Source organism: Haplochromis burtoni, unplaced genomic scaffold (genome assembly GCF_018398535.1).
Source record: "Haplochromis burtoni strain Fernald_Lab_line unplaced genomic scaffold, NCSU_Asbu1 Contig_1244, whole genome shotgun sequence".
Classification (NCBI taxonomy): domain Eukaryota; kingdom Metazoa; phylum Chordata; class Actinopteri; order Cichliformes; family Cichlidae; genus Haplochromis; species Haplochromis burtoni.
In genome coordinates this window covers 7,376-18,778 of record NW_024583605.1, presented here as the reverse complement: position 1 = coordinate 18,778, position 11,403 = coordinate 7,376, and the positions used below count along the sequence as shown (strand labels likewise).

The 11,403-nt window shown below is 41.0% G+C and overlaps 1 pseudogene; it reads right to left on the bottom strand.

Moving 5' to 3' along the window:
* Positions 1-8,120: 8,120 nt before the first annotated feature.
* Positions 8,121-9,878, bottom strand: LOC121813188 (annotated as a pseudogene).
* Positions 9,879-11,403: the final 1,525 nt, after the last annotated feature.

Here is an 11,403-nt window from a genome sequence, read left to right as displayed (position 1 = left end):
TTGCTCAAACTCACATTCAGTGTGTGGAGCGTCAGCAGCTTGAAGCAGCAGTGTTGGAGTTTTCCACTTTTCTCTCCTGTAGCTGGACTCACTCAGAGGAAGCTGCTAGTTTGGTCTGAGCTCAGTCTGATCGTCTGTGCGTCTCTCTGCACTGAGGACGAAGAACAGCCAGTTTCTTCTTCTTCTTTCTTACAGTTGTACTGGCGGTTGGCAAACAATTGAAAGGTGCATTACCGCCACCAAGTGGTACGGAGTATGGTCTGGAACGACGCTCGAAAATAAAAAAGCCAGTTTCCTGGTTTGTTGCGTGTTAAACACGTGGGGGGGCGGAGCTTCATTCAACTTCCTCTTATAAATGTGTGAGTGTGACAGCAGAGCGCAGACGGTCACCGCAGGTCAAAAATTAAACATTTTTGTGAAGTTCAGAAAATAAAATATGACTCAGTGTTGCAGCTGTTTGGCAGTTTTTCTTTCAAACTTTCTTCTGATTATTAGAAGGGCTCGCCCCGCCCGCAGACTGTGGACCAATAGGAGAGCTGGCCCACTGTAGACTACCAATCGTCTGTCGACGGAAGTTGCGTCACCAGAAAACAACAACGGCACCTCCGCTATGTTTGGAAAGTCGCTTTTCTTTTATCTTTACAGTAAGTTGTCGACTTTAAGATATAAGCTGGATGAAATAGACATGAAAGGAAATATTATATGGTGTGGGCATTTTAATGCACACCATTCGTTATGGGTGAGTGTTTAGTTTAGAATTTTTTAATGTCTTTTATTAAATTAAAATTTTTATATATCAAACATCCCATCCTGCACCACACACACCACTACATGTCTCACCAATACACTGATTAGACTTATTTTTTTATTTATCTTTGATTAATAATAAATTATTTTTACAAAATAGAGAAAAGCTCTGTTTTAGCCATTTTTGCTCACAGAAAGCGAGGTATTAAGACCTTCAGCTGTGATTTAAAGGACACCTGAGGGAATGCAATCTCTTTCTACACCAGGTGTCACGACAACAGTAACATGGAGCAATTTTAAGTAATAGTTTAGTGATACACTAACAATGACATCATTGTTCCAGTAGGAGGCAGTGATACACTAAACTGCACCTGTTGTGCTGAAAAGGTGTGAGCATGTGCAGTAATCCAGTATGTTACCTGAATATCTCTCTCTCTCACACACACAGACTCTGCTGTTTCTGTATACCTCAAATTCTTGTTTTTTAATAAGGTTTACTAAGAGATGATGTTCCTTTGGTGTAACTGAGCTGCTCGCATATCTTTGATTTTACAGTTTTTCTCAATTGCTTGAACACATTTCTTGGAACTATGCCTCATATTCCCAAAACAGTAAACACAAATCCATAACGTGTCACCCAATTTTCCAAACATCATGTTAGGTCAAAATGAAGCTCTACACTCAAAACCATTCACTCTTGCTGAAAAACCAAACTTTGCCCACAGACATCACACACAAGGCCTCAAAAACACACACACTACAACATAGTCCTACACATCGCTGCAACAAATATTAAACAATATTCCCAAAACTGGCACGTTATGTTGCTTGTGGTTCTTCCCTTCAATAACCTTTTCACATGATGAACACAAATGATGTAACCAATGTACATACAGTGGCACATTTTTATTCATGTACCATACAGTACAACACACATCAAAAACACTATTCCACCTCAGCATCCCGTCTGTGATCTGAGTCAGGCTAGAGAATCTCATCCACATCACAGGCTGTATTGGTCCTGGCCAGGCAGCGGGGTTAAAATCCTCTTGCATGCCTGATCCACCCCTGATATGCATCTACTGATATGTCTATGCAGGCTTCTTCCATGACCTGGAGGAGGTGCACACAGACATAAGGTTCTCTATCGTACACCTTCCACCGCCAAGTCAAAAATAACTCCTCTATCGGGTTTAGAAAGGCGGAATATGCAGGTAGAAAGATGTTAGACAATCTTGGGTTATTGGTAATCCAGTCATGAACCACAGCAGCGCGATGGAAGCTGACGTTATCCCAAATAACAATGTAGTGAGGCTGTCTGGCTGTGCTGGTTCCCTATAGTCCCGCTGGATCATATGTTGTCTCAGACCATCAATAAAAGCAAGGAGAAGCATAGTGTTATAGAGTCCTAGAATGGCATGGAGGTGGAGCATCCCTCGTTGGCTGATGGCTGCACACAGAGTGACATTCCCTCCACGCTGACCAGGGACATTTAGACAGGCCTCTTCCCTTCCTGTTTTTAAGTCACTCCTGAAAACTCACCTCATTACCCTGACCTTTGACACCACGTGACATCATGGTTTTTATTTTTTTTTAGTTTTATTTTAATTGTTTTAGTTGTTTCTATGCTTTTTTATCTTGTTTTCTTGTTTGGTTTTTTTTACAGTTTTTCCCAATTGTTTACACACATTTCCTGAAAGCATCCTTCATATTGTCAGAACTCTACACACAAATAAAAAAAACGTAATGTAAAACACTGTGGCCACTTCTTCTCCAGTCATCCTAATGAGTTACTGGAAACCTTTTCTGTTCACGGTTACACTTATAAAGACAGAACATAGGCCTACATAAGTGCATTGTGAAAGATTTCAGAATGTTTGTATACAAAACAGACAAATACATGGTACCAAATATATTTTCCTATATTTTTCCCACTAAAACAATGTACACAATGTTCATCCCAACCAACACAAAGTTGCACATACCATGGTCTACATATACAAACAACAGAAGAATTTACTGACTACAGTTACAGTCAAAACAAAACAAAAAGACTGCATCCTCTCTTCTGTTTCCATCTGGCCACAGCACCTCATCCACATCACAAGCAACTGATCAGCAGGGCAAATGTTGCCTAGCAGGACAAATCCAGCCATGAATAGCATCAACTGCTAAATCTCCACATGTGTCTTCCATATTTTGGGGCAGGGGTATATGTGTGTGTGGATTTTGATCATACACTTTCCATCTCCAGACAAAAAAATATTCTTTATAATAGGATTGAGGAATGGAGAATATGGGGGGAGATAAACAATTAAAAAGCGTGGCTGGACAGTGAACGAGTGACGGACTCTGAAACACACATGATAAGTAATACAGACTTGGAGTGGTCTCTATTGTGAAGCATAATCAGAGTACGATTACTGTACAGTACTGTAATTTATACAGTGTTGAGAGTTTGCATCAATTGTGGGATTGTGTGGGACTTACGTGCACATAGTTGTTTTGTAATTCTTTGACTCTTTCTGAATTGCATTCTAATGGCGCCCTCTAGAGCTGCTTCATCCTCAGATTATTTCTGTACAAGAAATGATCCACTGTTGATTAGCTGACCCTATCAATATTTTGAAATATGATGAAATATGAAAGATGTTCCCGACAACCTCGTGTTGGTAAATGAAGGAAATTTCCGTCCCGGGTTTCCTCCGTGGCGTGAGCGATAAGCAGAGTTTTGTCCTTTCCTTATAAGATTCCTAATTATTCAAAGTAACGCTCAGGTATGCCGTTCAGCGGGTTAGTTACAGCGCCGGGAGCAGTTAGGAGAACAAAGTGATACAGAGACTGTTCAGATTGCTTTCCCAAAATCAACTCAAAGGTTTATTCATCAGACAACAGCTTATATAGAGGAAAAAAAGGTTCGTGTGTCAGCAGGTTCTCAGTTCAAACCGGTACAGACCAAATATGGAAATGTCTTCCTGCCTTCTGAGCAATGAAGTATCCTTTGTGTAGTTTATCAGTTCAGCTACAATTTATGATCATCCCAGCAAAATACACTCCTAGACATAGAATACAGAGTTCTTTCATTAGTGAATTCTGAAACAAACCACCTGGCCTTTAACGAGCTCTTTTCTAGGAGATAAAGAAGGGAGGATGGGAGTAAGGAAGTGATCTCTGTGGTGTTTTCAACCTTGAGGTACCATCCTGTGATTCTTACACATTAATTCTTGGGTCACAGAGAAAGAGAAAAACAACTAGTAAATGGGCCTTATTGAGTAACAGTTTTCCTGTATAATATCACTATAAAACAATATCCTGTAAATGCTACCATGGTATCAAAATATCACAACAGTAAACTTTCAGCTCTGCAATACAAATAGTATATTGTAAAATACTGTGAATAGAAATCCTGTGCGGGAATACAAAGTAGGAATACATTTCCCAAATACGTGAAACATACTTTACAGTATTTTCACGGTCTACAGAACACGGTCTACAGCCACATAGTCAACCAAAATCCCACAACTGATGCAAACTCTCAACACTGTATAAATTACAGTACTGTACAGTAAACATACTCTGATTATGCTTCACAGTAGAGACCACTCCAAGTCTGTATCATGTATCATGTGTTTCATGTGTTGAATGACAGTGTGTTTCTTGTGCAAACAAGAGATTTTCTTCCTGTAAATTGTGCCAAATGCAGAAAATTTTGTGTAGTGTTTTGAAAAAAGTGTGTTTAACTGCAATTTGAGTGTAAAGCAGGAATTGTGCTTCTGGTTTAGCAGAATTGGTTCAGGGAGTTGGTGCATCAGTTACATGTTGTAGTCATTGTGTCTGAAGTACAAGTAATTGTGTGTAAACAACTGGGAAAAACTGTAATATAGGGCTGTTTTAATCTTTATGTATTATGTGTTTTATTTATTTATTTTGCTGTTTTCTGTTATTCTATTGTTTTTAAATTATTTTCTGCACAGCTCTTTGGTCCTGTGCTGGGTATTTTAAAGTGCTTTATAAATAAAATTGGACTGGATTTAGAAAACCTCAATGTCCATTTATGTTCCTCCACCTCCTCCTCGCTGGTGTCCTAGACCTCCTTCCTCTCCTCCTCTTCCTCCACCTCTTCCTTTGCATGTCTTTGGAACCATTATTTCAAAGCTGACTTTGGCTGTTTTGTCTATCTATCAAAGTTTCAGATTGGTGTGTGATACGTTTTGACTCCCAGTGTTTCCACTTCATTAATTGTGCTAATTTAGCTGAAGCTGTACTGATGTGAGTTAACATTATTAACTGCTAGTGCTTTCTAAGTGACCACATGGTGTCAGCACTGAAAAATTTAGATATTTGTGTGTAGAAATTTGCAGTAACAATTCATCACATCTGACTCATGTGGTAAAGCAGGAGCATAGCGTTTATAGTTAATGGAAATGGGTGTTCATTTTGGAAAGTGGCATTATGGTTTCGAAATTCGGTTCAGAACACTGGTTAAACAATCGATAAAAACTGTAATAAACAAACTGATTAGAGAGAAATACCAGGTGACTCAAGACTTTTGCACAGTAATGTCTGACTTACAGTGATTTTTCTGGGAAGAGCTCTGTGTGAGGAAGTGTTGTAGATCTACACCTGTGTGTGTGGATTGTGATTATTGATGTGTAGCTGGGCCCAACATGCAGTGAACACACCAATCAAACAAACTGAAGGTCAAAAGAGCTCGAGCACAGATCAAGTCAAAATCAAATCAAATATATTTATATAGCACATTTAAAGACCGAAGTACACCAAAGTGCTTTCCAGTAAAACCATGATACAGAGAAAATCACAATATAAAATATATAATAATTACATAATCTAAATGCAGAGCCAGATGTAAATCACACTAATTAGCCTCAAATGAAGACTTAAAACAGAAGAGAAGAAAAGAAAAGAAAATCTAAACATTACACAAAGAAAATAAAAGAACTAAACTCTATAAATTCTAAAAATGTCTTCTTTTCTTCTGGCACTCAGTACAGCAATTGATGTTCCTTCGGGTGGAAGACAGCTTTTGAAACAAAATAAAGCATGGATGTTTTTCTCTAAACGCCTCTACACTAGTTTATCTCTGCCCCCTGCTGGACACACAGAGCTACAACATGAGGATCAGAGGAGGCTGGTGCTGCTTCACCTTTAGACACAAGAAGGAGGTCAAAATATTTAACAACAGAGATTTTTTTTTAAAAACCTGTAAAGGGGCAAATCCTGACGAACCAATCCACAACCAAAAAAGAAGTCTAACTCTGTGCTGCTCCAATCAGGCGTCAGCTCTGTCACAGTGTGAGTGTGTAAAGTCACAGAGTAGCTGTTTTTAAATGTATCTATAAAGTTTATTTACATTTTATTTAGGCTTCAAAAAACAGTCCAAGTTTATTTCTTTGGACTTTGTTCACTTAGCGCCACCTGGAGGACAGTCAGCTCCCTGCAGCAGCTCTGGGGGACTGTTAACTGATGAAGAGCTCGGACTGCACAGCCTGCTTCATCACGACTTCTTTAAATAAACATGACCACGATCAGTCGCAGCACCTCAGACAGATACTTGTTACACAGCAGCCGCCTTCACACCGACTGAGCTCCATCACAGCTTCAGAGCTCAGCTTACTAAAGTCAAAGTTTATTTCCTCTCAGGTTTCTTACTTTCAGTAAAGTTTCACTGTTAGAGCCCTGACCAGCATCCTGCAGCATCTGGAGCAGCTGTGTGGTGCTGTCATGGCAATAAGGATCCAAATCTGTGGGGATGTTTCCAGCAGGGGTTATAACCTGCAGTCAGCAAGGTGTGCCTAATAAAGTGGCAGTGTTTATGTCACATGCAGCAGCATCAGAAAACGGTGGTTTACATCTCTGTTACAGGAAACCTGAAGAGTTAAAACACAAGAGAAGAAAATCTAAACGTTACACAAAGAACATAAAAGAAGTAAACTTCATAAAAACTTCACAAATGATGCTTTAAATGAAAAATAAATCCCTGTAAATGATTCAACAGGTCACATGTTAGAACCACCTTAACTAAACTCTGTAGCCGGTCACTGTGGTTTGTCCCAGCAGCTCTTAGGAAACAAACTGCTAACTTCAGTGTCAGCACACACTGTTAGTAAACTATGCAACACTGAATTCAGGTTTCAGTTGTGTTAAGTTGTGAAGTTGTGATGAAAGTCTTCTTACTGACACAGGTAGGATGGTCAGGCGTCCTCTGTTCCTTCACCGTTCATGAACTGTCACTTATAAAATGCTGCCAAACATCAACTACACTCAATAACTAAACGTGTGCAGGTTAAAGTGATGGACGCCCAGATCTGCACTCCAAATACAAACAGACTAAAGGTGTTTCCTCCAGAAACAAAGACAATATTTACAAAGGTCTCACAGGTAAATTGTGAGCGATCACAGCAGCATCTCATCCTGACTAACAGCTTTTAGATGCAGGGAGAGCGTCGTGGTTCAGAGGTGGTTCAGCAGATGATGAAGGCCTTTCTGTTGCATTGTGTAGTGCTGTGGAGGCCATGATGGTCGACTGGGTCTGCTTCTACTGAACTCACAAACACTTCTGAGGTATTTACACCTGAAGCCTCATTGAATGTGAGTCAGAAACAAACGGCTCAGCTGTGATTAATGGATGTTTCCCTGCATTTCTATTTTCACACAGTTTATTTCTTACAGCAGGAAAACTGAACAGAATGTATGTAAGAGGTCAGAGTGAGGATGACGTCACTTAATACAGGAAACACATGTTTGTCTGTTTTGATGATGAAGGACTTCTTCAGCTCTGTAAACAGCTACACTTGAGAGCACAGAGGTGATTTCATGGATCAATAACAATGTGTTTATCAGCTTTCATCATCGCAGTGCAGACATGACGTCAGATCTATCAGAGTGAAGGCCGTCTCTCTGATGACGTCACAGAGCAGAGTCCTTCTGTCCAATAAAGGATCTCAGATCAGCTGCTGCCATCTTGTGGCCACAGTTGGTTACTGTCTCTGAAAGTTGTCTCATGTTTCCTGTTGTCCTGCTAACAAAGGCTGGAGCTCATCATGCTGAGAGGGCAGCAGCATTTTGTGGCTCTTCACACATGTTCATTATATTCTGATGATCCTGGATGGAGACAAACTACAGATAAGTGTGTTCAGCCCAACTAGTTTATCTCATTACAGCAGTTTGATGTTTCCCTTTGAATCCCCCTGAAGATCCTGACAGTGAAGCACGTACATAATACTCCAGCCTTTCAACTCTGAGCTTATTTAGTTCTATTAATACACTGAAATCTCATTTGTGTCATGAAGAAAGTCTTTAATCAAACAGAATTCAAAGAGCAGAAACATTTCATATATGGAGTTAAACATGAATCATTGTTTCAACAACATATTTATTGTTGTCATAAACAGACAAGAAGACAACAACAAACTGCTCCTCCCATTCAACACATGTCAGTCCATATCCCAGCAAACTAAATCATCTCCATTTACACATCAAATAGAAACATGAATCACTTGTAATGATTAGAAACTTGATAGAATTTCAAATCTAGTTTGGGGAGTCATTCAGTGAGAAACAGTGAAATGATTTTCCATGTGAAAAGGTGGACAGCAGAAACAGAAAGAAACAGTGAAACTAAAAGAGAAACAAAGAGCTTTGGAACAACGAGGCAGCAGGAGGACAGCTGCAGTTTAACAGCTTCAACTCACTGACAGGAAACAACATTAGAAACATCATCATCCTCAACTCATCTGCTGCACTGACACTGACACCTTCAACGGACACACCTTCACTTTACCACCACAGTGCGAATGTATGGAAACATCCTGTGAGTGAAAGTGTGTGTGAAGGTGTGTATGTGTGTGTTAGTATCAGGATCAGAGAACGACAGCTTTCCTCTGTTCCAGTCCAGATTCACTCTGATCCTCTGGAGCTTCTTCTGGACTGAGAGATCAGATTCTGCCGATGGTGAGTGTGCTGAGTATTTACCTTTATATAACAATATTCTCCATAATCCAGACCGCATGCTTCCCTTCATCTGCACAGACTTTGCTGACACACCCAGATCCCACCCTGTACTGTCTCCAACTTCAACATCCCAGCTGTGAGTCCCTGAGTTAAAGCCCTCAGAGCCCAGGACAGAGCAGTAAAATTCAAACCTCTCTGGATTATCAGGAAGCTGCTTCTCTCCTCCTCGTCTCACACTGGTCAGATCTTCAGACAGGATGAGTTTGGATGAGCAGTGTTTGGGTCCAGGATGAGAGGAGTGTAGGAGACCACGTCCTTCATGTTGTTCCAGATGTTGAAGGTCAGGTTGCCCAGGTGTTTGGCCTGGTCTATCAGAGCTCCTGAGGGCAGCTGTGGATCATCCAGCAGGGGGCAGCGCTGGACTCTTTCCACTGCAGCCTTGTAGTTGTGCAGGAATGAGACGTCTTCAGCTCTCAGCTCCTCCTCTGTGGCTCTGACTGTGTCTGAAAGAGCTGCTATCTCTCTGCTCAGAGCCTCCATCTTCTCCTTCATCATCCCACTCTTCTGCTCCTCTTCCTCCCTCAGTGCAGCCAGCCTGGCCTCCTCTTCCTCTGCTAGAAACTGGTGAAGCTTCTTAAACTGCTCCTTAATCTGCCTCTCTGTGTGTCGGGCCTGGACCTTAATGTGTTCTGCTGTTTGATCAAACTTCACTTGAACTTCTTCACAAACCTTTAACTTCTTCTTTAAGGGCTCCAGAGTTTCCTGAAGTTCCTTCTTGTGTTGTTGTGCAGCTTCATCGATGGGTCTGAATCTGTGATTGGTGTGTTTTTCTGAGTCTCTGCAGACGACACACACTGGCTGCTGATGGTCCAGACAGAAGAGTTTGAGTTTCTCAGAGTGCAGACTGCAGAGAGCCTCTGAAGCTCTCTGATCTCTCTCCTGTAAGAACGACTCACACAGGTTCTTTAAAGCCAGATTTAAAGGTGGATCATCTTTGAAGATCTTCTCTTACAAACTGGACACTCGTGTGTTGGTCTCTCTCTCCACCATCTCTTCAGACAGTCTTTACAGAAGCTGTGGCTACATGACAGAAGAACAGGATCTCTGAAGACCTCCTGACAGACCGGACAGCAGAGATCCTCCTCTGATCTGGAAGCCATTGAGTCTGTGAGTGAAGCTGAAAACAGCAGACAGGAAGTACAGTCAGTCCTGGCTCCCCTCCCTCCTCTACCACCTTCACTGAAACTTCCTTTGAGTCGTGTTTTTGCTCAAACTCACATTCAGTGTGTGGAGCGTCAGCAGCTTGAAGCAGCAGTGTTGGAGTTTTCCACTTTTCTCTCCTGTAGCTGGACTCACTCAGAGGAAGCTGCTAGTTTGGTCTGAGCTCAGTCTGATCGTCTGTGCGTCTCTCTTTACTGAGGACGAAGAACTTCCTGTTTCCTGGTTTGTCACATTTGAGTGACGTGAGGGGAGGAGAAAATGTTGCTGTTTGACTTTTAACTAAGGTGTGTTTCAATCCTGCCTGCAGCTCAAAAGCTGTAAAACAGGTTTTGTGTCTTTTCACCTCCACAGGTCACAACATGAAACCTGTTGTGAAGTTTATAAAATAAAGTGTCACTCGGTGGTGCAGCTGTTTGTCAGCTTCTATTTTAGACTTTGTTCTGGTTCTTGTTCAGGTTCCCAGCAGTGGGAGTGTAATGCAGTCACACACACACAGGTGGTGTTAAGGTGGATTCACTTAGTTACAGACAGTGGTGTTATTTCCTGTAACTAAGGGTGTGTTTCACTCCAAAGTTCAGACATTAACCTGCCAGAAGTTGTAAAAGTTACTAATAAAGAGCTTTTATCTCATTTCACATGCAGGTCAGAGCATGAAAGCTGTGATGCAGCAGTTTGAGGAAAATTGCTGCTGATATAAAATATTTTTTGATTCATTAATGTTGAATTCTCTTGCAGCTGCTCTATTCCCATGTTGTTGCAGTATATTAATAACTAACCTCGTATTGTGGATGAATAATCTCAGTTGTTCTCCTGACTGAAGTTTGGCCCGTGTATAGCATCCTGCTATGCGATTGCATTTGTCCCTGACCACCAGAATCCCTCACGTTAACTTTTATCGAGTGGAAAAAAAGTTGGCGTTCATCCTCCAGCTTCACTGTGCTAATGTTATGCTAACATAGCTGTGTCGCTAGCAATCACGTAGCACAACATTATATACCAGGTAGTCCAACTTCAGTAACCCTGCAAACACCACTGCTGTTTAGTTTTCTGTCTTTGTTTATGCTGGAAGTGGTAGCAGAGCTGTACGTTTGAATTAGTTTCAAAAATCTCTCAGTCAGAACATGGTATGAAATGTTTAGGTGGAAACTAGCGAGCTAACTTCCTGTTAACTTCTAACTCCATTAAATGTAATAACTTCTGTTTTCATGGATGCCTGGATGTTAAACTTAATTGTTACACCTGGTAAAGCAGCAACGCTGATCATTTTATTAAAGATGAAAGAATTTAGACCGTTTTTAACTCTCAGTGTTCGTTTGACTTTGGGACCTGAAACAGATGGACCCAGATTACTCCGCGAAGCTCCTCACTATGGCAGCCATAATGCTCTGACAATCCATCAAGCAGTGTGGCTTACCAAAGTTGTACTAAAACATTTTTAACAGATTTCTGCAGCCAAAATCGGTT